This window comes from Diadema antillarum, unplaced genomic scaffold (assembly GCF_040938485.1).
Source record: "Diadema antillarum isolate AM-2024a unplaced genomic scaffold, OU_Dant_1.0 seq00000348_RagTag, whole genome shotgun sequence".
In the NCBI taxonomy this organism is placed as follows: Eukaryota; Metazoa; Echinodermata; class Echinoidea; order Diadematoida; family Diadematidae; genus Diadema; species Diadema antillarum.
Genome location: NW_027271358.1, coordinates 1,128,461 through 1,134,462, shown reverse-complemented (window position 1 = coordinate 1,134,462; position 6,002 = coordinate 1,128,461).

Sequence of the window (6,002 nt, the reverse complement as noted above, 5' to 3'; positions counted from 1 at the left end):
TGGAACTGAATTGTAATTGAGTTGAAGCCTGTTGAAATGACGGGTAACGAACTCGGTGACCCCATGCTGCTGTCGACTCTATGCAGCTGAGATCAACCCATCTAGGGCTTGAGACCAGACAAAGAACTTCTACACAAACTATCACACCCTTTGGTCGGTCGAACTGGGGTCTGTCAAGGGGAGCTGATGTTGAATTCTTCCAACCACTCTACTCCGAGAAACAGGTTTGGCTTCACAGACAAGAACGTGTCTGAGAGGCCTGTGCTATTTAGTTCCCTGTTAATCTTTCTCCTTCTTTGATCCCTAACATGATAATTTTGTGTGGTCCGGGTATACTTTCGGCAGCCGTTTTATTTCTAGCGAAGTTTTTTTTTTTGGTTGTTTTTGTTTATTAGGCTGGATTGGCCAAAAGATAGTTCAGAAGACAGAAAATGGGAGTTCATGAACACAACAAAAGTATGAAAAATACACCAGTGAAAAAACAATCATTTTTGCCAGTTACATTTTCAGTTATTACAATTTTATTACATTATCGACATTATTGTGTTCTTTTTTGTTTCGTAATATGTTGTTATTAATATAATGCACTAAACTCTTAACTCATAGAGAGCCTATAGACATTCTTCAAGCTTCTACTTTTTAGTAGGTTCCTTACATAACACGTTATTCACATTTGCTTTCAACGTCTGTATACTTGTTTATCTCCAATTCAAATTGACTATTTTTATGTGTGTACTTCTCTCTCGAAATTAAATGGAAAGTAAAATTATTGTCTGAAATATGGAATATAAAACAGTGAAAAAGAAATCGTTCCCAATTGTTAAAGGAGTGTCACTGCCCTTCTTGTATTCTGTTCACAAAGGCACGGAGTGCCTGGAATGGATGGAGCTACTATACTGATTGCTTCGTGCTGGTTCTGTGCCATTTTTGTCTTTACATAACTTTAACGTAACAGAAAAGAATACCCTTGTCTTAGTCCATGCCGCTGTAATCAACAGAATCCTACGGAGTATTATTTCTTTTATCTGTCAAGGAAGAGAGTTGGTTCGTAGGATCCTACCAAACTTATGACCTAGTGTCAAAGTGGAATGCATAAATGGTATTTATCGAAGGGGATCAATGCCAAGCTACATCCAGGAAGGAGATGTTGTGAAGGTAAACCTAGTGGATGTTGTCCGTCAACTATATTTGGGGTTGCTTCTCTGTTTGGATGAGACCTTGTGAAAACACTTGACCTGAGGGGTATCCCCTTTCAAACAGGATCTCTTTCTCTTTCTCTTGTTTTTTCCCAATTTCTTCCCTTTTGTTCTTTTTGTTTTGCTTGTTGAGCCAAGTTAACAACGGAAGAGCGCCACAAGTAAGGTTTCCGAAATCATGTGTGAGGTTGGCCAAAATACTCTTGAGTCGGTTTCCTGTTGCCATTTTCACTAATTCATATACCTCCCACACACATTGGGCGATTATGTGAAGAAGATACATACACACATACATACAATTACACAAACATGCACATACACATAATCATAGTCCCCCAGGCACATACATGTATACAATGTATTATAATTATATACAGTGCGTATCAAAAAAAGTAATCCAACTTTAGAGGGCTCCTATTTCATAATGTTCTACTATGGAGACTGCAATGTTGGTAGTGGGAAAGGAGAATTCCTTTTTCCACTGACACAGTGTATTATGTCATGCATGACTGATTACATTAACTTTAAAGACAACAATAGACAAGTTGCACTTTTCCAAGGTTGAGTGTTGAGGAACATTGAATGTCCCACTGAAATAGATGAGATCTATCAATGAAAGTGGTCAAATAAATAGGCCAACCTGCAAGACTGCAGGTTTGTATTGAGGGTTTCCTCGTATGGTCCATAGTCTTCAACATGGCCACCTGCCCTTTCAACACACAGCTCGCAGTGACAGACCATGTCTTGAATGAATCTCACCACTCTATGCGTAAAGCAGCTACTTTGTGATGAATGTGTCCTTGCAGCTCCTTGAGATTACAAGGAGTCACATACATGTTGTTCTTTAAGTAGCCCCATGTAGAGCGAATAATCATAAGGTGTGAGGTCTGGTGATCTCAGTGGCAATTCAGTGTCATGGTTAGAAGGCAACAACTCTTTCTATGGGATACAAAGAATTCTCTTAGATAATATATTGTGGACCACGAAAAGACGATGAGCCGGTGCACCATCCTGAACTCACCAGAGTCTTTTGAATGTTCCATGAGCCTGTCGCTCAAAGTGTTCCTCCAGTTGTGGTATACCACGTCTTCATTGAGCATAAAGGTACTTGTAACCATTCACGTTCCTCTGGAAGAAAAATGTCCGATAACCTGGCCACTCCCACAAAGTCCAATCCACACAGTTCATATTGCTCTGTTCATATTCACGTCAAGGTTAGCGTCTGGGGTGTCCTGCAGGGGCATATTCAATGACATTATTTGAGTTCACCTTGCCATCCATTTCAAAGCCGGTCTCATCACCAATTACAAGGTTCCTCAAGAAACTAGCATCTCCGTTCGTGGGGGGCTATCAACCATCTGGAGAATTCAAACCTTCACGTTCAGTCAGTCAATGTCTGATGTTCACCCTGTAAGGGTGCATAATATATGCGAGTCCAGACTTGTGATATGATTGAAAGTTGCCGAAGGTAATTCCAATCCATTTCTCCTTGAACTTGTTCCCCTTGGATGCTGCTGAAGCTGCTGCTTTACTGCTTCAATGTTCTATTCAGATTTTCCACTGCGCTTTCTCCCACATTTGCCCTTGTTGGGATTCAGACTGGTAGAGTACTCTTCCTTCTTTCTATATATTTTGCGAGAATTGCCCAGACTGTCTTTAAGGATGGTGGTTCTCGATTGGGAAAGCATTCCCTGAAATCCTCCTGAGTCTGTTGCACACCCCTAGTCTCATGAAAATTTGTAACAACAAATACTTTCTGCTCGATTGTAAGCTGAACCATTATGTGATTTTTTGCGTATGCACATGTCCACACACTTTCATACACCCATTCACTACATGACAAAAACTGCATTTCAGAGTGGTCATATGTTCAGTCACTTCAGTCACAGCCAATTTGGTATGTAAGGCATCTAATGAATGGTTTGAAAATACAAATCAAATGAATGATTCAACAGATGCTTCACACATTCTGCACATGCACAAAATTTAGTGAAAGGACTTCCTCTGGTGACAGCATAAACTTCAGTTGAGTGTCTTTGTGCAAGATCTGGAAATTGGAAAAAATGTAGTTTTGCATTGTCTTATTTAAGAACAATTCTTTCATCAATGAGTGTGATCTGACACATGAATTTGTTATCAATAGAAAGAAGAAAAGTTGCATTTTCTTTACATGCTATCTATGATTTTTGAAATTCTGTTTTGTTATCCTTTTTTGAAGAATAATAAGTGATAATAAAAAGTAAATATAAGTAAAGATAAATAATGAAAGTTGGATTACTCTTTTTTGTATACGCACTGAATATATATGTCTGTCTGTTTGTTTATTTTTTAAATAATTATACAGGTTGATAAAGGTTTGATGACCACCTCCCGAAATTTCGTTTTTCAAAGATATGGAAACAGATTAGAAAGATCAGTAACTGATTTGAAAATTTTGAACAGATTATAAAAAAATGGTTACCACTAAATTAGACAATTAATAGTCAGATAAATAGCTAAGTAGACAACCAATAGTGGTCTATAATTTCAACACATTACCGCCTCGGGTGATTAGTAGAATCACGGCTTGCTGTGGTGTCGTACACTCAATAGCCCAGATTTGAATATGAATTATTGCCGATTTCATATTTTCTCCGAAGAAACTTTGCATTCATAACCTACTTCGGATAAATATCTAAAGACATATTTTTTTATACCCTGTAAGACTTTCCCTTTCAGTTCATGAGGTAAATATATTGATTTCTTTACGTAAAAAAATAAAGAGAAATTTGGTGTACAACGAAAATGATAAGACAGCCATAATAATGATAATGACCATGATGACAGAGACCGACAATATGATAAATTATAATTTAGTATTCGAGAATTAGTTGTATTTTGTAATCAGTTATACATTATGTATTGATTTTATTATCCCCATTAAAATTTTTGAACCGTTAGGTAAACTCCCCCAAGAGCTGCACGGCACTTTGCGTCAACAGTATTCTCTTTTTCACAGTCACTGGAGCTAGAGAATTAATTTCACGAAAGACTGCGTATTTCTTAGCACTGAAACAAACACAAGCTAAAATTATCAGATTTTCGTGAATGTTTATTATATTATTGACTATTGTTTGGTAATGCGTGGACAGGTAGATAATGTCTGAAGGAAGGACAGACGTCTGGCCCATTCCCCAAACAAATGCAGACAATGAAGATGACATTTGCAATAGACTAAATTAGACCAAATGTAGCTCAAACTATGAGTTCTTTTGTCAAGGAGAACATTCATTACACTCTGTGTTTTTGTTTTCTTCCTCGCCCTTTCTGGAATCCCCCACTCAACTTGAATAAAGTTGTCTAATTGATCGATTACTAGTACTCGTTTATGTACGATCTTACATTGCAAATCTAAAATCCACGCTGTAATTTACTTGCTTTCAGAATTGTCATTTTAACTTTTCAAGAACTATATATTCCCGAGGGTACCAAACTGAAAAATGGCCGGAAATTAACATTCATATTTAGCATGGTATTGATTTCTGTTATCTGTCCGGAAACATCGATGTAAAATTAATGTCATGTGACCTTATATCAACACATTTAATTTCCTCGCCATTTTTATTGTCTTTTTTACTTGTTGTAAATGAGTGTTGTTTTGTTTTGTTTTGTTTTGTAGTGCGTCATAGTATATTAAAGGACATTTTGTGGAAAATTGTCCCGAATGGATCTGTATAATTGCAATTAGCATGTTTCTATTTCAGACCAGCTATTTGAGTGTAAGAGCAATCACCTTATGTCTTTGTAAGATGTTAAATGATAGTTCTACTGCACATATTGAGTCTCAGGCAAAGCTTTTCTCTCTATTCCCTTGCTTATAATCGCCAGACTAGTTGCACTTGGCAGGCACCGTGAAAGAATGACTTCGTATTTCTTCTTTCACATAAAAAAGCGCAACCTCCGGCTAAATATCAAACTAAATCAAATAGTGCAAGAAGTATGGTCTTTCTAACTAACGTCTAATATGTTAATGTTCCCTAATCTGTACTTGAAAATTTACCCATAATATTGAGAAACCCTGATATTCTATAACCTCAAATGACGTCATAATGGCTCCAAGGATGACGGTGACATAACTCTCATGAGATTCCCAAGAAGATAATGTCGATATAGGGAATTCCCCATGAGACAAAGAATCTTATGGGATGGCGTATTGGGCACCTCTCCCCTCCCCTCTCCCATACCGACTATTCCTTTTTCCCTTACCCACTTCCGTTTCTTTGCAGTATTCACTTCTGCATGAGGCGCGCGTTTGGCTTGCAATTACTGTATGTTGTTCTCTGCGGCATAATAATGTGTATAAAAAGTATGTTGTGTTTGTGTATGAGATTTCATCAATGTAAACTTGTGTATGTTGTAGCTTGTGCACCACGATCCATTGACATGATTGATCTGATACAAGATTTGCCTTCCTTAATGAAGTCTAAGTTTTTTCCCCCATTTCTAACCCTTCCTTCGGCTGTTCATTTCGTTAAAAAATAAGATCCGTTTGTCTATGTTGTTTGTATAATTATGTATTGTGTTTGCATGCTATTTTTTTTGGTTGTAACTTAAAAACTTCATTTCATTTCCAACAAAAATATAACTGCAATAAAACATTTGAATACATTATGAAACAGTGCAATTACTGAAAATATTGTGAATGTGAATTTAATTTCATAACTGAAATACATGTACAATGCTGTAGCAATGATATAATTTAGTTGCGTATTCAAGTAAAAACAAGCAAAAATAATAGTCTACATAAGTGATTAAGGGGATTATTGT